Source organism: Peromyscus leucopus, chromosome 11, assembly GCF_004664715.2.
Source record: "Peromyscus leucopus breed LL Stock chromosome 11, UCI_PerLeu_2.1, whole genome shotgun sequence".
In the NCBI taxonomy this organism is placed as follows: domain Eukaryota; kingdom Metazoa; phylum Chordata; class Mammalia; order Rodentia; family Cricetidae; genus Peromyscus; species Peromyscus leucopus.
In genome coordinates this window covers 57,676,330-57,701,948 of record NC_051072.1, presented here as the reverse complement: position 1 = coordinate 57,701,948, position 25,619 = coordinate 57,676,330, and the positions used below count along the sequence as shown (strand labels likewise).

General features: G+C 40.0%; 1 protein-coding gene across 4 annotated transcripts in view; it reads right to left on the bottom strand.

Annotated features, from left to right (window-relative positions):
- Atg10 (autophagy related 10) overlaps window positions 1-25,619 on the bottom strand; it is a 279,336-nt gene that overhangs the window by 65,227 nt on the left and 188,490 nt on the right. The window lies entirely within an intron of this gene.

Sequence of the window (25,619 nt, the reverse complement as noted above, 5' to 3'; positions counted from 1 at the left end):
GATACAGAAGCCAGAAAGTAGAAATAAGACAGCATCTTCAACAAATGCTACTGGTCTAACTGGACATCTCTATGTAGAACAATGCAAATAGATCCAGGTTTATCATCCTGCACAAAACTCAAGTCCAAGTGGATCAAAGACCTCAAGATAAAACCAGATATACTGAACCTGATAAAAGAGAAAGTGGAGAATAGCCTTGAATGCATTAGTACAAGAGACAGCTTCCTGAACTGAACATCCATAGTGCAGGCACTAAGATCCACAATTAATAAATGGGATCTCATGAAACCAAAAAGCTTCTGTAAAGCAAAGGACAGTGTCAAAAGGACAAAGCAGCAGCCTACAGAATGGGAAAGAGTTTTACCAGCTCCGTATCTGATAGAGGACTAATATCCAAAATATACAAAGAACTCAGGAAACTAGATATCCAAAAAAAAAAAAAAAAAACCCAGAAACAAAAAACAAAAAACAAAACCCAAAACCCCAAAACAAATAATCCAATTAAAAAGGAATCTAAAGCTGAGCAGTGGTGATGCACACCTTTAATCCCAGCACTTGGAATGACCACACAGAGGAACCTTATCTGGGGTGCAGGGTTAGGGAGAAGAATCTAAATAGAGAATTCTCAACAGAAGAAACCAAAATGGCTGAGATATACTTAAAGAAATGTTCAACAACCTTAGCCATCATGGAAATGCAAATCAAAACCACTTTGAGATTCCCATCTTACACCTGTCAAAATGGCTAAAGTCAATAATACAAGTGACAACTCATGCTGGTGAGGATATGGGGCAAGGGGAACACTCCTCCATTGCTAGTGAGAGTGTTAACTTTCATAGCCACGATGGAAATCAATATGGCAGCTCCTCAGAAAATTGGGAATCTACCTACCTCAAGACTCAGCTTTACCACTCTTGGGTATATACCCAAAGGACGCTCCATTCTACCACAAGAACACTTGCTTAACCATTTCTTAACTATTTTTTATTGTAGCTTTATTGATAATAGCCAGACACTGGAAACAACCTAGATGCCACTCAACTGAGGAATGGATAAAGAAAATGTGGGACATTTACACAATGGAGTATTACTCGGCTGTTAAAAAAATGACATCATGATATCTGCAGGCAAATGGATGGAACTAGAAAAAAATCATCCTGAATGAGGTAACACAGACCCAGAAAGACAAATATGATATGTATTCACTTATAAGTGGCTATTAGCCATTAAATAAATGATAACCAAGCTACAATCTGTAGACTCAGAGAGGTTAGATAAAGAGGTGGGGTCTAGGGGTGACACATGGATCCTCCTGGAAAGGGAAATAGAATAGATTTTATGGGTAGACTGGAGTGGGTGGGGATGGGAGCAGGTGGAGTCGGGGGATGGCATAGAGGGAGGGAGTACAGAGAGAGACAGCTGGAATTTGGGGACATTGGGAGGATTGTGTGGAAATCGAGTGCAGTGGAAACTTCCTGGAATCTATGAAAGTGATAGTAATGAGGACTCCTAGTAATGGGTGATACAGAGTCTCAACAGGCCATCTCTTGTAGCCAGGCAAGGCTTCCAGAGGCATGAATGGGTTACACTCAATTGAGTTGTTGGTCAAGGGGGTCCCATGGAAATCCAGAAGCAACCCAGGCTGATGCTAAGACAAAGGGTTACTCCCTGCAAATTGACAGTGGGGCCCTATTGCTGAGGACAACATCCACACAACTCACTGATAATGAGAAGGAGAGCTGGTGTGTACATGGAGCCTTCACCCCTATGTTCTAATCTCTTTGGTACAGGAGGGTACTCTGCAGGCTACCAAAAGAGAAATGTGGACACCAACAGAGCCACAAAACCCTTGTACTACAATCTGTCCTATCTGCAAAATATGCTAGGGCAACAGTGGTACAGAAATCACGGGATTATCTAAGCAATGTCTGATTTGACTTAAGGCCCGCTCTAGAAGAAGGATCCCTACAGGGCACTGTTGGGCAACAAGGAACCAGAGACTAGACAGCCCAAAGACCTAGGGTAAAACCAAACATGACTGCTCTAAAATAACAAATGAATGAATGAATGAGTGAATGAATGAATGAATAAGTAAGTAAGTCAAATGATTCCTAATGAAAAAAACAAAACAAAACAAAACAAACAGGTAGCTAAAGGAGGCCTCTGAAAGGTAACCCCAGTAACAGATTGGGGCAAGTAGCTGATATCCAGGGAAGGCGGTAACTTCCAAGCCGACATCTGCCTCTGTGGCAGTGCATTCTCTTGCTTCCCCTGTATTACCTCAGGCTTTGACCCAATGCTGGGACCATGGAACAATACAGAGCACAAAGAAAACATGGGCAAACCCTACTTCTAACTATCCAGCTGGGAAAGGCAGTCTCTGTGAACTGAAGTGGCTGGAAAGGAGATGTAGAGACTGCATGAGACCTCTTTTTCTCCTCAATGTATTTACTTTTATGTGTGCCCAGTAGTTGGATGGCTGGACCACGTCACAGTTCTATTTTTTAACTTTTTGAGGAACCATCATGCATTGTTCCACATTGACTTCACTACAAACCCTGACAATGTGTAAGTTTTCATTTTCTCCACATCCTCACCATCAATTATAGTCTTTGCTCTCTTCTTTTTTCCCTTTTAACTTCAGTTGATTTATTTAATGTTTGCTGAATCTGTTTAATGCAGCCTGGACAGCCATCCTCACTAGCAGTCACAGTGTTGCTGGAAGAAGAAAAGTACTGATCTCACACACACTGGAGCTAGAGTCACTGCTCCCATAGAAGCTGAGAGGAGAACAGTGGCCACTATGGGGATGGACAGATAAAGGGAAGTTTACCAATGGGCACTGATACAGTGAGTTAGGGATGAGAATTTCTGGTGTCCTATTATGAAGAAAGACGACTAAAAAAATAATAAAACATTGTACATTTGAAAAAGCCAAAAGAAAAGATTGACTTTTCACCATAAAGTTTTGATAAATGTACCTGAGCAAATACATGTTTAACCTGAATTATACATTACCTAATATGTACATGCATCAGACTACTACATTGTACTCTGCTATATGTACATTCTATAGTTTATATGTTAAACTAAATTTAAATTAAACAGTCTTATAGGATTAGCAGTTGATGTTGAGGAGCTGACTCTACAATTAACACAGAATGACAAAAGAACTAGCCAAGGAATAACAGATACTGTCTGAGAAGGAGGAGCAAAGCCTGGCAATCCTTAGTCTAATAGTGAAATTCAACACACAGCCAAATGATCAAGAAAGTCAGTCCAGTCTTGGTAAAAGGCTTAGCAGAATTCATCATTTCAACAGAACAGAGAATCTCAGTATAGGCCTAAATATAATCAACTGAGTGTTACCAAAGGTTTAAAGGCAACTCAGGAAAGAAAGCATAGTCTCTGCAATGAATGATGCTGAGCCACTGAAAATTCACACGCAAAAATATCAAGTGAAATAAATTAACATGTTCTCCATAAAATGAACTCCCAAGTAAATTAAATTTTTTGGCTAGTGAAAAGCACTATTTAGAGAATAAAAATAAGTCACATACTGGAAGACAGTATACAGACCATCATATATGTGAGAAAGCCGTTTATAGAGATATATAAAGACTTTTTAGACCCTGTAATAAGAATATTAAGAGATCCAGCACAGAAGAGGGAAAGAAATGCGAAAAGCTGCTTTGCCAATGAAAACAAAGACAACCAAGCATCATATGAAAAGGCATTCCCTACCAGTCATTAGGCAAATGCAAAATAAGAGCACAGTCTTAACTGCTACACACCTACTGCTGTGCCAAGGTTAACAAGTGAGCTGACACTATAAGGGCTGACTGAGGGCAGACTAGTGCAACACTCACAACCCCGTGGTGAGCGTAAGAGGTCAGATATCTGGGGAATATTCTTGTGTTTTCTCATAAACACTCACTGTCTCACCCCCATGTATTTACCCAGGAAAAATGAAAGCTAACATAAGCAAAAACTCTGCCACACAATGTTCACGATTGTTTGCTTTGCTAGTTATTGTTTGAGACAGAATCTCACTGTGCAGCCCTGGCTAGCCTGGAATTCACTACGTAGTCCAGACTGGCCTTGAACTCACAGGGACTCACCTGCCTCTGCCTCCCAAGTGCTGGGATTAAAAGTGTGTGCCACCGCACCAGGTCTCAGCCTAGGCTGAAACTCCAAATCATCTTGCCTCAGTTTCCTTTCCCAGGTATTATTATTATGGCATATGTCACCATCTGGTTTAATCATTTCATTTTTAATCAACAAAGTCTGGCATTGGCTCTAAGATCCAATAGCTAACTATTGGGTAAACAAAATACTGCTCTGCTTTATAAAATGGTATACAATAAAATATTATGAACCACTGATGAACACAGCAACACAGTGAATTTCCAATGCAATGTGCTCACTGGAAAAAGACAGACTTGAAAGCCTGCATGCTATATAAATCCACAGACATTCTGGAAAAGGAAAAACAGAAAGATAGAGAACAGAGGTTGAGCTGGAAAAAAAAGGAGAAAAGGTTAGTGAAAACCAACTGAACTCTTGAGCAGAGGAGTGACAGAATTCTGTATCTCGGTTTTCCTGAGTTACAAAGTTCTATTTTTTAAATGTACAGCAATATACACCATAAGGTAAAAATGACTATGTACAATTTTAAAATAATGTTCTATTTAACAGATACGGTTTAGTAGTTTAAAAGTCAGTTTACCAGACAAATACAATTGAAAGCAAGTTGGTCTGACTAAATTACTATCAGGTCAAATAATTTTAGGTGATTTCTCCCCAGACCTGAGCTCATAAGCAGAGACTAGTCCTTCATTCTACCTCTTTATTGATTCAATATATGTGCTTTTCCATATATCTAAACACTTACATCCTAGTTACCAAGACAGTTTTTTTTTTAAGAAAAAAACTGAGAAATCACTAACAAACACATAAATTTTACCATGAAATATCTTTTATAGCTTGATAAAAATGAACCAAGAATTAGTAAAGATTAATCCAAGAAAATGTTTACTTAACACTGGAAACTGTTTTGTGGAACTTAAATGTTCCTACCTTTGTGTTCTTTAACAATAAGAAAAGTCACTCCCCAGAGAGTGAAAACATTTCTGAAAAACCAAAGAACTGCTGGAGGTCTCACTATCCCAGGTTTCAAGATGTACTACAGAGTTATAGTAATAAAAAGTGTGGGACTGCCATAAAAACAGATATGTCCATCAACAGAATAGAATTGGAGACCTGGATGTAATTCCACACACCTTACAGACACCTGTTGAGGAGAGGATCTCCCGAGGAAGGAGAAATAGAACATATTGTTATGGAGAGACATTGGAAACCAGGATAGGAGGATTGAAGGAAGGAAGAGAAGGGTAAAGGAGGGGCCTAGGAAGGGATAAGTAAACACTAAAGGCCATTGGGAAACCAACCTACTACTATAGAAGCTTCCTAAAATATATGCATATCTAAAAGGAATCTAAATGGAGTCACCAAATAAGTGGAGACTCAGTTCCACAACTAGACATCTTATGGCACCAAATAAAGCCTTCAGTGGCAGGAATGGGTTACATCTTCTTGAGTCATTGACCAAAGAGGCCCCCTGGAAACTCCCAAACATCACAGGCTATTGCCAGGGCTGTTGGCTGCTCTCCATAACCTGACAGTAAGGCCCAGCTGATGAAGACAACTTATTTATGCCATCAAACCTGGAGAAGTCCTGCCGGTGCCTAACTGGACCCTTTACCCTTACTGACTGTGGTACAGGAAAGTACTCTTCCCACTGCCAGAGGAGAAAGGGAATCATCAACATTACCCAGACAGAAATCCCGTGGCCTGTAACAGAAACCTGCCTGCAAGATACACTGGTGCCAGAGTGGCACAAATGTGATAGGATGACTGATCACTTTGATGGGATTAAAGGCCCACTCCATGAGATGGAACCCATATACGACACTACTAAAACGGCCAAGAACCTGAGAGTAGGTAGGTCAGGGGCTAGGGGAAAACCTATACTATTATTCTGCTAAATAAACAAAGCAGTAAAGTATCCCCTAATGGCATACTGCTATACCCAGAGATCAGTGCTTCAAAGAAGCTTCTTGCAGTAGATAGAAATTAATACAGAAGATACACAACAGGACAATGGGAAGAGAGTAAGAGCCCTAAACACCGTGTCTTCATCCAACCCCTCCCCACAAAGCTCAAGGATCTATGTAGAAGGGGAGGTAGAAAGACTGTAAGAGCCAGGGGTGATCGATGGCTCCAAGGTAACAGTGTCTTCCAGAAGAACTCACATGGGCTCTGACAACATAAGACCTGCACAGCTCAAGTCAGACTTGGTCCCAACACTGAGAGGGGGGATGGACAAGGGGGTCCACCCTTAGTCAACTGACACTTTCTGGGAAAGAGAAAAATCAGTTTTCACCAATGGGGTGTCACTGGGTATATCATCCACTCATCAGGGTGGACCCCATGTCCATGTATAGATGGCCAACACAAATGACCTCCATGTTTTGTTCTGATTATTTAACAGACTAATTTGTGTGCCCCAGGGCAAAACTAAGACTAGCTGGAAGGAGCAGAGAATTGTGATTCTTAATTTATTTCTCAGATTATCTTCTCTTTCATATACTGTCTGAGACATCAAAAATAAGACATGTTAAATGATATAATCTTGGAACAGAAATAAACATGCATGTATATACTCAACTGAACTTCAGCAGTACCATTGAAATGGGAAAAGAGTTCAGCAAAGAGCAGGTCTGAGGCTCTGAGACATCTATGTGCAGAAAATGAACCTGACCTCTTTCTGAAACCACATATAACGATACGTGAAAACAGGACAAAGGCCTCCATTCAAAAGTTCAAACCTTACAATTGTTGAGGACTATATGGTTTAAGCTCCGTGTCTTTACAGTAACAGGAGTTTTGTAGATGGGAAACCTAAGGCATGAGAAACCAAAGGAAAGAAATATAGAATATGATTTCTCATTGTTAATATTTTGAGCCAAATGATAGTGAAAAGAACAGTGCAAAGAAGAAGGGAAATTTTGAAAATTATGTATCTTAAAAGGATCTAGATGATCTGACAGGATAGAAGAGAGAGACATGAAAATATACTCAATACTATTAGACATTCACTAGGTAAATGTAATCCCAAACTACAGTTAGCTATGGCTGCATATCCAACAGAATATTAACAATTAAAAGATAATGACAACTACTGGCAATGATGGGAAAAACTGGAATGCCTACACATTTCTGGTAGAAATAAAAAAAATGGTAACTCTTATGTAAAAAGCAGTTTGTCAGCTAGTATTCAAAATTAAGTAGTGTTACCATGTAACATAGACATTCTATTGTTAGGTATACACAAAATACACTTACACAAAAATTTATGTGTTCATACTAGCATCCTCTGTCATAGCACAGAGAGAAAACAGCCCAAACGTTCATGAGCCAATGAACACATGAAATGTGGCATAACAGAATGTTATCCAGTCATCAAAAGGAATGAAATGCTTATAAAGCTACAGCTCAGATGAGCCGGATGAGACAAGCTACTGCAGAAGATAATCTAGTTTGTGGCTTCATTTATGTAAGATCCCAGAACAGGCAAAGGTAAACTGGGACAGGCTAAGCTGTGCTCTTGAAAGGAGGAGGGAAAGAATGGATGGGGAGTGAGTGCTCTTACAGCTTCCTTTAAGGATGGTGAAAATGTCCTAGAATTGGTAATACACTATTGTGAATAAACTAAAATCCACTGAATTATGCATTTTCAAAGGGTAGCTTTTGTGGTATGTCAATTATATCTCAATGAAAAAGTCCTAACATGCCACAGGTTTTCCTCGCTGGATTTCTTTTTAATACTCCACATGAGATTATGTCATATCTGCAATATGACAAGAAGTATTCGATTTATAACGAGTGTGATATGAAAGCAAACTAGGACTTGTAAAATGTTATGACTCAACTTTGCTAAGTCAAAAACCAAAGGGAAATATTCAAATACTTAAGACACTAGGACTGTTGACCATTTAGCTTTTCTTGCTAGTGTAATAAAGGCACATATGATAAACTGAATAAAATATTTATAATGTGCAAAACAATTGCATTGTGCTGATTATTCATAGCACATAACATAGACTTTGGAAAACCAAAAATGATCATTTTACAGGACTCATTCAAAATGATTTTCTTTCTTAGCAGTTGTAATGAATTGACTATGAAAAGACGAAAATGGGAGATGAGGGGGGAAAGGACCCCCAGATGAGATTTCATAAGCAACTGTCTGAGTAGAGGCTCTGCTGTTGTGACTACCCTCTTGTGAAGGTTCCCATTGGCTGTGCATGAACAAATCTAAATTTGAAAAACCTGATATACAGTACCAAGGTATGAGGAATAGGCCACCTCAGTTTTGATTAATAAAGACCAATTGAATAAGGTTGTGGGGGAGATGGGAGTAAGTCCTGGTAGAAAATGAGTATATTGATTAGAGGAAGCTACTTCGACATGCATTCAATTTAACTGCGTTCATCAGCAAATGGTCTAAAAGGTAGGCACAATATTTATGCCGTCCCATACTAGATGAACTTAGGGTATGTTAAGATACACCTGCATCTCAATGGGACGTTACAGGGTTATCCACAGACTTAATGGCAACTGCTAAAAGCATGGCTGAAGGAGAGGCTTGATGAAGACAGATTCTCACTGAGGTCTAGAGGGACTCCTTCTACCTGTCGAAGTTTTAGGACATTCCTCCTCTGATTTGTCAGCCCCATCCCATAATAAGCTAGTCAACTGTCAAATTATTCAAAATTGTAGATCTTTCTTGCCACCAGGTGGTAGAGGTGCATGCCTTTAATACCAGAACTCACGAAGCAGAGCCAGGCAGATCTCTTGAGTTCAAAGCCAGCCTGGTCTACAGAGTGAGTTCCAGGACAGCCAGAACTGTACATCTTTTCTAAAGAAGAAATTCTCATGTAAACAGATCAGATTTTTTGTAGGTTTGGTTTTGTGTTTTTTTTTTTTTAATTTTGTTTTGGGATGAGATTGTAAAGCCCTTTACATTCACTTAGTAAGTATAGTAAGCACTCACATGCTAGCCTCTACTTCATACAGTTAGTTAGTGAGTATTCTGTTGAAGGATACTTGAAGTTCAATAATTCTATTTGCCACTGCAATGTTATATGTACTTAGAATGTAAATTGATATGTGCAGTCCATTTCATACTCATGGCACTGATCATGTGCCAAGCATGAGGCTGAACATATGAGAGGCATTGTGGCACAAATACATCAGAGGAACCTGGTGGGGTAGTTCTTATATTTTTTGCATGGAAATAATTTCCTATTGTGCAGACAAGGAACGTAATGTGTTCTTAGATACAGTGCTAGTAAGTGGATGAACCCAAATATTTCTGACTTCAAGGTCAACTTCCTAACCCACTGAAGAATCTCCTCCTGGGACAAGCTATGTATTATCAAGGCTCAGTTGAAAAATTAGAATCTATTTCATGTAGTTGAAGCTCTTATTGGGAGAACTGAGAAACCACGGTTAGTTCATTTTATAGGAACAATTTCCAGAGCTATACTGTAGAAGAAGACACTACGGTACTCATCGTTTTCTTCTCAAGTATAGAACTTGCTGCTCCTGTGGCCTCTGGTGTTACTTGCTATCTATCAACTTACTCTACCATAAATGGAGGACAATTTACTATAACTGGGGATGGAGGATGACTTTCTATCACCATGGATGGAGGATGGCTTACTGTCACTATGGATAAAGGATGACTTTCTATCACTGTGGATAAAGGATGACTTACTATCACTATGGATAAAGGATGACTTTCTATCACCATGGATGGAGGACGACTTACTATCACTATGGTCACAGCAAGTTCCAACGATTTGAATATTCTTTGAGGTTTAGAGAACTTCTGATTTAGGGTTGCAAATTTTTGTATGTCAAAGAAAAGATTTCAAAGTTTTCATCAGATTCTCAAGGGAATTTGTGACTCCACACTGAATTAGACCCACTTTAGTATGCTGTCTTTAATATGATGCCAGCTTCAGAGCAAGATGGACATTGTGTGAGGCAGTGAAATGGTGATTGAAGACACAGTCTTCTAAACACAGGTGTCTGAGATCCCTTGCTTAGACTCTCAGCACATTATTTTTGGGGTCTCAGTATCTCTTTTTACTCAAAGGTGTGGAGCCTATGAACAAAGAACTTAGAACACCTGGCACTTGGAAAGTACTTTCTGAGTGGCAGCTGCTGCTACTAGAATACCTTTAGACAGGCAAATTCTACTTTTAGGAAGTTACATAATAGACAAATACTTTCACATTTATTTCCAATTCCATGGAGCTTTTAGAAAAAGGAAGTACTGTGGAAGACAGTATCTGTCTTCAGGGTGATGGCTTGGTTCTGCATAGAGAATAAATTATATGGTGCCAATTACAGCCAAGCATAAATGGCTCAAATATAGCTACACCATAGCCATGCTAGGAACATACTCTAAAGAGGCCAAAAGATTATTTCTGAAGTATTCAAAATAATCTTTTATCAGGAAGGAGTACACTCACAATGAACTTGTCCTGATATAGTTTTCCTTGATCAAATATTCCATACCAACCTTATTATCTAGAGAAGGCAGCTGACCAATTCAACACACACAAAAGCCTTATACTTCAAGACTCTACTTATTCTGTATTGCTTAGGGAAGAGCTTAAGGGTACCCTTGCAGTTCTGCTCACACACTCACACAAATCTAACAAAGTGTAAAATGCTGGCAGTTACTCCTGCAGACTGCCCCTGGACAGAGGAAGAACACTTGGTTTTGGCAAGAATGATAATCACACCCTTTAATGAGGGCAATATGTCAACTTCTCTAGTATCTAAAACATAAATACTACCCTACCACCTGAAAGAAAACTACATTTCAGCCCTTGATGGGCAGCATTACGGTTAGTCTGATTCTTAACTTTGTCCCCAAATCTGTTTGACACGAGACTGTAGTTCATTAAGAAGGATGGTTATAGCCGGGCAGTGGTGGCGCATGCCTTTAATCCCAGCACTCGGGAGGCAGAGCCAGTCGGATCTCTGTGAGTTCGAGGCCAGCCTGGGCTACCAAGTGAGTTCCAGGAAAGGCGCAAAGCTACACGGAGAAACCCTGTCTCGAAAAACCAAAAAAAAAAAAAAAAAAAAAAAAAAAAAAAAAAAAAAAAGAAGGATGGTTATGACCAGTGTCAGGGAGCAGTAACTCACATGGGTGCTGTAACGTGCAGCTATAGGGGGAATTTTGGAAATTGACACTGGAATGGTTAATGGAACCTTTAAAAGTAAATCTGCGTTGACTTGGCAATTCCATTCTAAGAACATATCCAAAGAAATAATTGGAAATTTCATAAGTTATACATGTAAGAATATTCCCTCAGAAGCTGATAATAAAAACTGAAAAACATTCAATTTTCACACTACAAAATCTGTTAAAATAATTAAGAGATCAGCTTAGAATTCTGTACAGTCATTAAAATATATCTAAACATTGTAATGAAAAGTCAGTGATGCAAATTTTTTTAAACCAGGGACATAATATGACTAATATGACTAATTTGTGTGTATATTTACAACACACACACACACACACACACACACACACACACACACACACACACACACACACACACCTCTTCCAGAAAGTATCTAATTTAAAGTTAGCAGTGCTAACTGGGAATGTTTTGGGGTTATAAATAATTTTCTCCCTATAGTATCACATATTTTATAGAAAATTGCACACACACACACACACACACACACACACACATTACTTTTTAAATCAGGCGAAGAATTGTTGCTCTTTGCTTTTCATCAATAAAAATGTAGGAAAATTAAAGTGCTTTTTAAAAATAGACAAAACAATGAAAATACACAGAATATGAGGAACAGAGGCAACCATGATTAATTATAAACATGTACCTATTCTACAATCATTCAAATTCAAAATATTTCCTGACCTTCAATGCACATCTGCAGGTGAATTGGGGCAGCAAGCTCCTAGTGAGGACCTTTACAGTATAAACCTATACACCAGAGCACACTGCCATAGCTTTGCTAGACAAAGGCTGAACAACATCCCCTCCCCATCTCCTGTAACAGGCTTAAGTGATGATTGTGAAGGAGAATCCTGTTTAAATGGTGATCTACATAGGATTTAGTGCAAGAAAAAAAATTAAGACTCTTCAGACACATATGTCTCCTTCCTTCCATTTCAGAAGAAAGCAACACAGTGAATTGGCTTTCCTCAATATTTCCTGTTCTGGAAAGCACAGACACACCCTGACGCCTGGGTTTTCTAGGAAATCTGTCCGTTCTTACTCACTTGCTGTGTTGGTTATAGTGTATGTATGCACTGTTATACTAGAGGGAGTAGATATTCATATATGTATATTACTTGATCTGCTTTTGAAAAGCAGATTGGCCAGAAGGAAATACACCTGGACAAAGACACTAAAAAAATATCATCAGCATACTATAAGATAATGGTAATGACTTTCATAAATACTTGATATACTTCGGTGTTATCTTTCTCTGTTGGCTAATCTTTAGAATAATGCATAGACTATAAATATTAATATGGGGACTTAGCAGCTGACGTGGACAAGAACCAGAGACAGTGACTAGTGAGAAAAAGCTGAAGAGGGTGAAAGTGGAATAAAAACTAAAGTGAAAGAAAGGCATGATGGGATATGTGTGTACAGCAACTATCATGCAAATCCAACCAAATACTGGGTGTGGTGTTGCAACCAGTGTGAGGGCTGTAACAGGAGGGTCAAGTTCAAGGCCGGTACATAGTGAGTTTGGAGCCAGCCTGGGCTACAAGAGACACTGTTTCAAAAAAGAAAGAAAAACAAACCAGCATCTTTGTTAGGTAGCTTCCAGCCCTCACTGGGGATGAGAGACACCCAGTGTCAAGCACCAGGAAGGCCTGCATCTCTTCCCTCTTGGCCCACCTCTAGACATCACTTACCACCTACCCGCCACTAACTTCCTTCTAAAATATGGGAAATGAGAATATAAATATTCCTCAAACTTGAAGTTTGGGAACTAAGGTGTTTATTAAAAATTAAAAATTGATGGTAGGTAATTACCAAAATGAAATGTGCTAGGATGAGTAATATTAAAATGAATTATTAAATATTTTAAATGGTATTTTATTTTTATATTTATAAGCTGATCCTTTTTTAGGAATAGAAATTCTAATGACATACTATTAAATTCCTTAAATAAGGCCTTTGGATAAATTCAAGGCATGTGCTGAATCAAAAGTTTATGATAAAAAGCTAAGAGTTATTCTGCTCAACTAGATACATGTGGAATATAGTATTAGTCAGCATCTTGTTTCCGTTGTCCAGTAAAATCAACTTAAACACGTGAGCTAAAATGCATCAGTAGATCCAGGTTATTTATAAGGAATGCACTCTTAAACTAGGAATTTTCAACTCATTAGAATGGAACAAAGCAAAACACCGAGAGATTGTGTCAACAGGACCAAATTGAAAAAGGAATCTCTTTATTTAGATCAATTTGAACAGTAGTGGTGAGTGGTCAGCAACTTCAGAAATTCAAGCCAGATAGATGGGAAAGTAGTGTCACCCCAGAACCTACGCGGCGCTGAGTCCAGAGACAAACCGGAGGTATTTATGAAAGACCAACGAGGAAGAGGTTTCACATGCTGTGTCTGCTGCTTAAGTGTGTGTGTGTGTGTGTGTGTGTGTGTGTGTGTGTGTGTGTGTGTGTGTGTGTGTACACCAGCGGAGCACGACGGAGCTGGAGTTACAGGTGGTTGTGAGATGTTCAATGACTTTGGTGTGGGGAGCTGAACTGCAAGAGTCAATGAGCCGTTCCCCCGGTCTTCATAGGCTCCTTTATGCAAGGCAAGTAAAGGGAACAACCAAATTCCTAGAGACTTTCTAAAAACATGGCGGTTTTCTGCAAACAAGCCAAGCACGGTGGGCCGTGACCGACCGTGGAGTTTTCTGGACTGATGAAAGGGTAAATGTGGAAACTGAGGTGCTCTGCTGATGTGCACTATGCATGACCATCAGCATTCAGTAAATATTAAAAGTTACAATGAACATACAGATTGACACTCTAAAAACAGTTACTATTGGAGTCAGGGAGAAAAACAGCCCTGTCGTCATTAAGATGCCAAAGTCAGTGAAAACACAATGATGGGAACATATTTCACCCTCTTAAAACAAGAAAGTGACAGAATTACTGGGAACTGTTAAAATACTATGTCAACGCAAAAACCTCCTGAAAGATAGACGCAGTGCTGTGCCTTCATAAACTTGCTTACTGAATGACTTATTAGTACCCAGAATACCTACAAACTCGGGTACAACAAATTAGCAGCAAATTACAGAGAAAACCGCCCCACGCTACCAGCGGTCCTATTTAAACCCAACTCCACCGTGACAGAAGCCAGCCATGGAGTTGGCAGAGATTCTGCAGAAGCGGCGGCAGCTCATAAAGCATCTTCATTTTTTTGTCATTTAAGAATTAAGCCACTTCCAGTTCACGCAGCTCCTACCAGGTGCACTAAATTGAAGTCATTATGATCCCTCAGGAAACACCCATGGAGACCTACAGCAGCAACAGAGGGTTTTGGTAAGCAGCTGTGTGCTTTAATTGATTTGTATCATTTAAAATAGGAAGAGTTAAAAGTCAGTTATCGGATGTTGTGTAAAAGAGATGTCTAAAGACTCTAGGGAGACTGAGTTCAGAGGCAGGCCAATCACGGCAGCTTCACTTGAGCACTTACAATCCTTACTAGAGGAAGCACAATTAAATCATCAGCTTATCAGCTGGCATTCTAAATCAGCAGGCAGCACGTGAAGCTCCATTATTTAAGGCTTCTTAGCCAATGACTTCCTGCAGCACCGAGGGTCAAAGGAATCTCCCCACCAAAGGCACCTAAAGAATTGTTGTTGAGTTTTACAGACATGCTTTTTTTAATCCTCAAGAAACTTTCTATGGTAAGAAAATGAAACTAACTGAAATTATCACAGTTTTGCATGTTTTACGCTAGCCCAAATTTTCAAGACGAAATCATGGTAGATGAGGTAGATGTATGTTTTCCAGAGCCTCTTCATAGTCTACTTCCCATAGATAATAAAGATAATTCTTTATTTTCACATGTAAGTGGGAGTGCATGTGTATGTACGCATGTTTGCACAAATGTGGACACACATGTTTGCAAACATGCATGTGGAGGCTTGGGGTTGATGCTGGGACCCCTCCTCAATTGCTCATAGTCTTGCTCAGTGACAGGGTCTTGCAATCAAAACTAGAGCTCACCTGTATGACTAGTCTCATACAGAGCTTTTGTTCCGTCTCCATTTTCCCAGGCTGGAGTTACAGGCGAATGGCCACGCCATTAGGTATTTCCACAGGTTCTGGGGACCTGCACTCTGGTCCTCCCGCTTGGACAGCCAACACTGTAAGCAGAGCCATTTCCCTGTCCCTTAACCTGGTTCTTGCACAGGACACACAATGCAAGGAAGAAAAACAATCAGTATTCATCTTTGTAGCTGTACTCGTCCAGCAGCATTCACTGACTTGGACTCATCGCCGCTAGGCACACAGAACCAGGAAAGAAACTGCTTCCAAATTCTTGGCTTCCAAATTTAAACCATGCAGTTCAGGTGTTAGAAATAATATATTTAAAAGGAGTAAGATATAGGCTGAGTTTCATACATAACTCTCCTGTTTACTGCTAAGAAGCAAGGCAGGGACTTGGAGAGAAAGCAATTCTGAAAAGGCCGTTATACAAAAGAGATTTGTGTGCCTGTGTGTTCATCACTCAGGAGTCTGAATACACACGTGTGTAAAATGATACAATACAGTAGACTCCTTTGTGGTTTGGGAACTGGAAAATAGAAACGATATTTCTTTAGCACATTAGCTTCAGAGTTGGGAGTCATATAAAGAAACCCACCTTCCACCCGGTATTCATGTGTTAGTAGCTTTAGGTAGAAACGATAGCAAGACTAAGCCTGGACACAGAGGACCAGAGACAGCCACTAAGGTTTCCACAGCCCTGCCATGTATTCCTTAGTGTAGGTACAGTGCCTGGGGACCAGCTACTCTTTAGTGGCCCATGAAATGATCACATTAATTGTAAAAAGAAAAACAACTTTTAGGTGAAATTAAATATTTGAATATATAGTATAAATATAGTCAGTTCTATCACAAGTTATAAAATTATAAATTTAGTATTTTTGTGTGAAAAAAGGAGCCTGCTATGGTTTGGGTATGACTTTAGTGTGCACCCCAAAAGTTTACAAACTAGAAATCTGGCCCCCTAGGCAGTAGTTTTGAGGTAGGTGAGCCTAGTAGAAAGGTGGTTACATCATCCGGGGTTTTATAAGGTATTTTCTTTGTGGCTGTGAGGGGATAAGACTCCTAAGAGAAACAATGCAATGGAAGAAGCCCTTGTTTTGTCTCACAGTTTGGAGGGACTCTCCATCACGGTGACAAGGGCGTGATTCAAGGTGTTAGGGTTCAGGGCTGGAACCCCTCCCACCTCAACAGGTGCGGAGCGGAGAGCACGGACTGCTGGTGTTCATCTGGCTTTCTCCTTTTTCCATTTTCCTTCGGTTTCATTCCTTGGTTCACCAGCCCCTGGGAGGGTGCCACCCACCCTCAGGGCAGGTCTTCCCACCTCAGTTAAAACTCTTTGGGGAAGCCCCCCGGGACCACCAGAGGTGCATCTCCTAGGTGGTTCCAAATCCGGTCAAGTTGACAACGCAGACTTATCTCCAGAAGTCATCCTCTCAGGGTGGTAACGCAGTGTTCACAGGGAAGAACAAAGCAAAGCCGGGCCTGAACCCCCTGACTTTACTTTTTGGTATGTGATCTCTAGTGCAGGTGGCCATCTCCCTTTCTGCTTTTCTGCCTTGCTGTGATGCAGCCAGGGGCATCCTCACCAGAGGCCAACAGGTGGGGTTGCTCACTGGTCAACTGTCTGCATCCAAAATGGTAACCTGAATAAGCTTCCTGTTTATTTTTCAAATAAAGTGCCCATGTGCAGATGTTTTACTTTGGTACACAAGATGAACTAACACAGACTCCATGAATACAAAGCTTTGATGAAAGAGAATGATGGGAAGATGGACAATGAGTGAAGTAGCCTAGAGCAGAAAGAGATCTTAAGGTCCATGCACTCGACAAAGGCACAAGAGTTTAGTATCAACTACACAGGAAGAGGGAGGGGTGGGTCAAAACTTAATCTAGTTTATTCGTGTTATTGTAAAAGTTAGGGAAATAACTGTTTTCCCAGAAGTAATGCTGATTATTTTTATAGAATGTATTTTCTTATGTAGCCTAGACAGTGTTCAAAGTATTTTACATATATTGATTAATTTAGTTTCCCCACCAACTCTGTAGATCCTAGTATCAGCTCTGTAGGAAAATACACTAAGACACAAGGTGCTTCATAATTTGCTGAAGGTCCTGCAACCGTAAGTACTGATATTCATAGTCTAGTCCAACACACACACACACACACACACACACACACACACACACACACACACACACACACAGAGAGAGAGAGAGAGAGAGAGAGAGAGAGAGAGAGAGAGAGAGAGAGAGAGAGAAATGGCTTTACATATGGGGAAGCAACCAGTCTTCTTTAGAAATAACTTATTTCAAGTTTGGACAGGATATGTAAACCATGAATGTTCAATCTTTCATGCCATAAAGCAAGAAAGAAATTTAAAAAACATGAGATGTATCAGAATTACTCAGGAGTTAAAGAGATGTTCACTAGTAATATAAGACAAACTGAACATCAATAAAGAGAATCACTACCATGAATTGAAACAAAAAACTAATATTCATTCATAAAATTCAATAAAAAATTCTTGGTGTCTTCTAGAGGTTGCTAAAGAATCAATTTATTACCTGCAAAGCTAAAATCAAAAGAGAAAGAATTAGACATTTGTTGCCTCTGCTATGGAAAGCATATCTCAGGCAACTACGCTGGTGGGAGAAACTTTGTCATTACTGATAAATAATGAATGACGGAATAACACCACACATTTTACAGCCCTTAGTAAGTTACTGACATAGAGTCATCAGTAGACGCCAATATCCCAGAAACAACCACAATCAGGCATTGTGTACTTCCTTAGGAGCATCATCAAAATCACTTATGGTATATTCCTGCCCTGCACAAATCATATGCAAATTAGATCAAACTTTAATATCTAACTCCCAGCCCATAAAAAGTATAGGGGAGAACATATAAACATCATAATGACATAATCAGGAAAAATAATCCAGGCCACAAAAAGCTTGGAAGACAAACAACCTGTTTCTTCAACAATAAAATTAGCATGAAAAGAGGAAGGAATGAAAATCGACATGGATTTTACACAGATTCCTAAAGTTGTAAGTGATGTTGGTCACTATAATGTGTAAATTTTATTTGGATCTTGATTGAAACCAACTCAAAAAATTTAAAGAGTGCTTGCTTGTTTAATGATACTATACATTTTTTTCAATTTTAGTTATAATGATGGAATCACACTTAGATTTTTGAGAGCTTTTAGCTTTTTAAAATTTATTATGAAATAATTGTAGTTTTACATATAGCTGAAAGAAATGATACAAAGAAATCTTTTATAATGCTCAGTTCTCCCAGTAGCAACACCTTGCAGAATCACAGTCCCTTACCACAACTGAGATACTCATAAAGTGAAGATACAGAAAAGCATGGTTCTCCACCATAACACCACCTGCCCCTAGCACGACAACCACAAACCTGCTGTCAGGATATGATTTTGTCATTTCAAAAATGGTGTATAACGTGTAGAAGAATGGAAATAAATTCTTATCTCTTGCCTTGAACAAAAATAAGCTCCAAATGGATAAAAGACTCTAACACAAACCCCAAAACTCTGATACAACTAGAAGAAAAGATGGAGTATCCTACAAGACACAGGCATAAATAAGGACTTTCTAAATAGAGCCTTGGTCACTTGGGAAAAACAGCTAACAATTGACAAATGGTACCTCATGAAATTAAAAAGCCAAGGCAACAGTCAATTAAGCTAAGAATCAGGCCTCACAATGGGAGAAAATCTTTACCAGCATCCAACAAAGGGATGCATACACATCTACAATACATAAAGAACTAAAAAAACAAAACATAAAAAAATAAAATAAATAGGTTATTGATCTGAACAGAGTTCTCAAAGGAAATACAAATATTTCATAAACATGTTAAAACACAGTCAATATCACTAACTATCAGGGAAATGCAAACTGTAACCACTTTGAGCTCCCCTCTCACCCTAGTCAGAATGGGTATCATCAAGAGATCAAATGACAACAAATGCTGGAAAGAGAAAGCTTCATTCACTGTTGGTTGAAGTGTAAACTGGTGCATCCCCTGCAGAAATCAGTCTGCTGATTCCTCAGAACTTTAGAAATACAACATTATCCAGCTCCACCACTCTTGGGCATACACCCAGAGGACTTTCTGTCCTACTACAGAGATACTTGCTCATCAACATTCATTGGTGCACTATTCACATTAGCTAGGAAAGAGTATCAGCCTAGTTATCCATTAACTGGCTAGTAGATAATGATGGTGTGGTATATAAACAAAATGGAATTTTAGCTAGATGTACTGAAAGATGAAATTTGCAAATAAGTACGGAACTAGAAAAAAATTGAGTGAGGTAAGCCAGGCACAAATGCTACATGTTCTCCCTTATATGTGGACTCTAATTTTGAATCTAATCTTGTATTCCACTTAGAGTATCACAGAAGCCAGGAAACTAGAAAGAAGCCACTGGATGGGCGAGTGCCTTAGGGGAGATAAGAACACAGGTAACATGAAGTAGAGAAGGGGGCTACTGGGACTGGAAAGGTTTAAGGAGGGGAGGAGGTTGGGGTGGAGAAGATGGCAAAGGCTAACCAAAACGAAAGATGTAGAAAATGTCATTTGGAAACGTCATATAAAGCAAGGAAACAGAGGTATCCTGCATGGCTGGATGCTACTGTTCCTTGAAATTATGAGCCATTGAAACTCTATGCCCAGTGTGAGGGACCTCTGTGCACTTTTGGGCAGGCCCTAGAGGGCCCCAAAACAATACAGCTTGGCTCTTCCTCTTGGCTGATCTCCAGAACTAGGTAAGGAGACTATTGCTAAAGACACCACAGCTTTGCTTGCAAGCTAGAGAGAAATCAGGCTGAAGCTGAACTGGAAAGTTCCTCACTGCTGGCTAGCATTTGTACTGCCATGTAGACTGCTGAGGGAGAAAAATCATCAGTAGTCACACCCTGCTGGGGCTCCTGTGAGTGACAATACCTACTTTCAGGCGAGATACACCTACTGGTGCGATAGTGGTAAGGCAGTTATAAGGGTAACCAGCTGTTTTCTGTGTGAACTTTAGGTACGCCCACCCTTCAATAGAAGGAATTCATACACGGTACTGTATGGTACTATAAAGGCCATAGCTGAGGAAAGCATAGTTCCTAGGGGGTAACCTACTCCTGCTGTATTGATAAACGGATATGATGTCAAACTGCCTTTAAAAAAATGTTATGTTTACACCTATAAATTAGTCTGTGTTCAGCCTTGTTGTTGGCCGTGGGAAACAGTTATTGCAGAGACTCAGAACTGGTTAATGTGCGGAAAGCAGGCAATTGCTGAGTGTGTTGCTCTAAACTGGACAACCATATCAGCCCTTCAAGGTGCCAAGCGAGCATCACAGAAGAGGAGCAGGAGTCTAAGACCCAGCGGATGGAAAGCAGTGCTGTAAATGCTCACTTCTGGGGATGGTGTGGCTGTTCCACATGTCGTCTCATAGCCGCTGTGCTGACCAGCACGGCACCTGTACAATCGCAATGGGGTCAAAGTCCCACCATGGATGGACAGGCTCCCAAATGAGCTCTAGAGAGTTAATGGTTTGTGTGTTGGGCCTATATTTCTCAGTAGACTGCCTTTGCTCAAGGAATCCCCCCCCCTGCGAAACCCATCTTCATGCAAGAAACCCCAATTAAATGTAGTGAGTCACATACACAAAACACACACACACACACACACACACACACACACACACACACACACACACACCACAAAACAAACTTGGAAGGAAGGGATTTGGTGGGAAGGTGAAGGGGATAAAAGGATAATGGGGAGTGACTATGATAAAACACACACACACACACACACACACACACAGTGTATGTACATGAAATTATGAAAGAATAAATAAAATTTGAAAAAAAATGAGTGTAAAAAAGAAAAACGTGTTATGGAAGTGGAATCATGTGGTATGCAAACTTCGGAGGCTGTCTTTTTGCACTGGGCTTAATTGTGCAGTGACTCATCCAGGCTGTTGAGTGTGTCATTAGCTGGATCCTTTTGATTGCTGACTAGCTTTCCAGGGTAAGAGTATACCACAATCTGTTTAAACATTCACCACTGAAAGGCACCTGTCTTGTTCCCACTTGAGGAGTTAATATAAGTAACACTGCTATAAATACTTATGGAAAGCCCTTACTTTTAAAGATGCATCCTCAATATTTATGGATGAGATAAAATGTCTAAGATTTGTGTCCAAAAATTCCAAAGTGGATAAGATACCAAAAACTATGGACAAACAAGACAGTCTGAGGCTGGGGTATAGCTATGTGGTCAGGATATCTGATTATCACAGGAGGAAGCCTAGGTTTAACAATGAATAAACAAGATCAGTACAAGCTTATAATTGTACATACTATCATCTATACTTTTGAATAGGTTTGAAATTTCCTAAAACACAGAGAAATAAGAAAGAAATAAGGAGTTAAGAAAGAAAAGCCTAACCTACGTATTGATCATATACACTTCCACACATAAATATCTTTAAGCAAAATTTGAAGGTCTGTTTTTTTCCTTAAAATCTTGTGACCTTAGTCCATGCTAAGATCACAGGACCTCTTTGTCCTAAAACACAGAGCCCACACCTTCAGTGACGGTCCCTATAACATTCACTTTAGCAATTTAGCCAGATCCCAGCTAGGTGCTGGTTAAGTTTCCTTAGGAAGTTTTTATTAGGCTGCAGAGTTGAGATAATAGCTAGTCTGTAAGGCTGGACAAAGGCAGGTGAGTAATCACCATAATCAGATGTATGAGATTCATGAGTGGCTTGTCTTCAAAGGAGAGGGTTCATGGCTGACATGAACAACCCTTATCATCAAGACAAACGCTGCGAGAACAGAAGTGTGATTACTGAGGATGAAGAGAAGCAAACTCTATGAGCACAATCAGGCCGGAAATGAAGTGAAATGCATTTTATAGTATGCAGAGGCTGCTTTTGTTTTTAAGGCGCTCTGGGGGACAGGATATTATTACAGTGTTCAGTCTGCAAGCTAATGATTCTTTAGTATAATTCTGCAATGTGTCTACTATTTGGTGGCACCAATATTCTATCAGCTTATTTTCCTCTCAGGTTGTAACACACCCTTCCACTCTGTCCCATTGCGGACACCTTGTTTTTTCTCCCCTGCATGAACTCTTATAAAAATGCACATCTACTCTCCCAAAGAGCTCAAGCAGAGGAAAAGTTAAACCTGTTAGTCGATTGGGGTTAAGAACCAAGATCTTCAAAGGAAATACATACATACATACATACATACATATAAATATATATAATGACTTTCAAATGCCAAACAGTGTCTGTGGCTGCAAATGCGTTTTTCTTGTTCAGTCTTGACTGCTTGGGCAGTTACTTTGTTAAGTGACTCCAAAGCTTAAATGAAGATTTTACTAGGAGTGTTATCAGGAGAAGTTATTTAAACTACCTCAGTCAAAATCCCCATAAAAGAAATCCCAAAAGTCCACCTAAATTGCATAGTTGGGCACACACTCTGTAAAGTGAGGCCCATGTTAGAAAAAACAGTGCTTACTGTGAGCAGATGTGTAACAGGACAGCACTAGGACAAACGGGGAAGGGGGGCATCCAAACATCTATAAACTAAGACACACGAGACAGTTCCTAAAGAGAGTACAGACTGGTTCATTTGGTGGTGTAAACATCTTGGATAGTCCATTAGTGGAAAGGACTCTATCAGTAACACTGGGTTAGGAAACAAAGAAAATGCGCTTGAATTAACAATTCTATTCCTATGTCACGAGCTCTAACAGAGATGTGTGGAATTAAAACACAAAATTATACAATGTACCAGGGACTGTGAATAGGTTGACAATGACACTAATAACAGGGCCATCAATGAGGAAGAGGATCGGGAGCATAACCAGGGAAGAGCTAAGAACACAGGGCTCTCAGAGACCCCCAGCAGCCTGCCTGGGGCTGCCCTGGGTCCTCTGCATCTGTGTCACCGTTGTGCAGCTTGGTCTCTTGTGGGACTCCCAACAGTGGGAACGGGGACTGCCTCCGACTCTTTTACTGGCTTTTGGGGCCCGGCTCCTCATACTGGGTTGCCTTGCCAGGTCTCAGTACACGGGGAGGTGCTTAGTCTTACTGCAACTTGACAGGCCATGTGCTGTTGATATTAATGGGAGGCCTGCCCTTTCTGAACATAAGTGGAGGAGGAGTGAAAGGATGGGGGGCGGGGGGGGGCGGGGCTGGGAGGAGAGGAGGGAGGTAAACTGGGGTCAAGAGGTAAAGCAAGTAAATAAATAATTTCTTTTTTGAAAAAGGAGCTAAGTAGTTAAAATTGGAATGGTGGTGCACACCTTTAACCCCAGCACTCAGGAGGCAGAGGCTGGTCTACATAGTGAGTTCCAGGTCAGCCAGGGCTAGAGTGAGACCATATATATATATATGGTCTTTATATATATATATAAATGCTTTATATATAAAGAATATATATATAAAGAATGCTTTAATTAAAGACATACACATTTTGCATATGGTCCTCCTATATCTTTGCCATCTTCCTTGACACTTAAAAACAAGCATTTTCTGTCCTGTGGATTCTGACCAATGGTCTACATTTCTAGCAGTGTGTGGCCATTGACAATACTGAAAGTTGAAACAGCATTCACTTTGACATACTTAAAAATTAATACAATTCAGTTTCCTCTAAACAAGATGGTCTTGTTCAAAACCTAGGTGGTTATTTTTAAATCTGTGTTGTTATTTGTGTGTGAGCCCAGACGCACACACCATGATACGCATGTGGTGATCAGCAGACAACTCTGGGGAGCTGACTCTCTGCTTACAGACTGTCAGGCTTGTACCACAGTCACTTTTACACATGGAGCCATCTCGAGAGTCTCAATGTAGTTGTCTTGCTTATTCATCAAATTACTGCACTCATAGTAACCACACACATATATATATATACCCAGTCTACAGAGCCTGGATTACAGAGGGAACTGGTGTAGTTTGAGAGAAAGGAGTCAGTAGAAGAGTAGGTAGGAAATACCCAGGCAGAAGGAAGAAGGCATTAAACCTAGAGTTTCAAAGCAAGTGACATAAGATGGGTATAGAGAAATCAATAACCATGTTTTGCAAGATCTGCACAGCGTGGAATAAAAGATGAAGTTAGGAAGCGGGTGGGCATCGGCGGTGGCAGCCACTGAAGGCAGGTGAGGCATTTAGATGGTGCCCTGTGAGCACGTGCAGGGTTGAAGAGGACGAGATGAGTAAGCGGTGCTTAAGAAGGCATGACTAACGGAACGGCCCAGAGCTAGGGACGCCAGACTTCACTCACGATGGGGCGGGGTCAGCGTGAAAGGCGCCTAGTACTAGTTTGTTCCTTTCTAGGTTAAAAACCCAGAATACGGTCACTTGCAGCCACACCAAAGAACTACCTATGTTGATAGGTACGTAAACTTCCATAATTATGATCAAAGCCACATGAGGGCACAGGCTAATGACTGATAAACCCATCTTTAAAGGAAGCTTTTCTTAAGCTAAACAGAGACTTAGAGAAATATTTTTATGTAAGTAAAACTATTTTAAAGCTGATGGTGTTGGATGTTTGCAAAGTGATGAGTATTCTTAAATCTCTAAAATAATTAAGTACCGTTTTAGTAAGACAGCAATGATGGCATGATTGACAAACCGTTCTCTATACTTTTCGCCAATTTCCTTTTTATATCTCCTTTTGTAGATCTATTTTCATCTTTTGCATATTGCAAACCTATTTCTAATCAGGAGTTCACATTTTCTTTTGCAAATGCACCTACAAGGAAAACTGAGAAGTGATTACAGACAACAAAAGCTACAGCACCCATTTCTCTAGGTCAGTCAGGCTACACAGTGAGATCTTGTACCAAGAAAAGACTAAGAACGAGAAAATTAAATATACATACATTTTAAATGTCATTTTGCATCTTCTTACATCCTTTGTCATCTTCATTGACAATTCAAACTAAACATTTTCTCTGTCAAAGGTACACATTTCTGGGCATTCAGTCTCTGTCTGTGTGTGTACGTATGTGTGCGTGTGTAAGTCACTGATTCAGAGCTCCAGGACCTGCCCATCTCCACTGCAATGCTGGGGTACAGAATTGATGCTTGTACAGCAGGCACTTACCAACTGAGCCATCTCTCCAGATA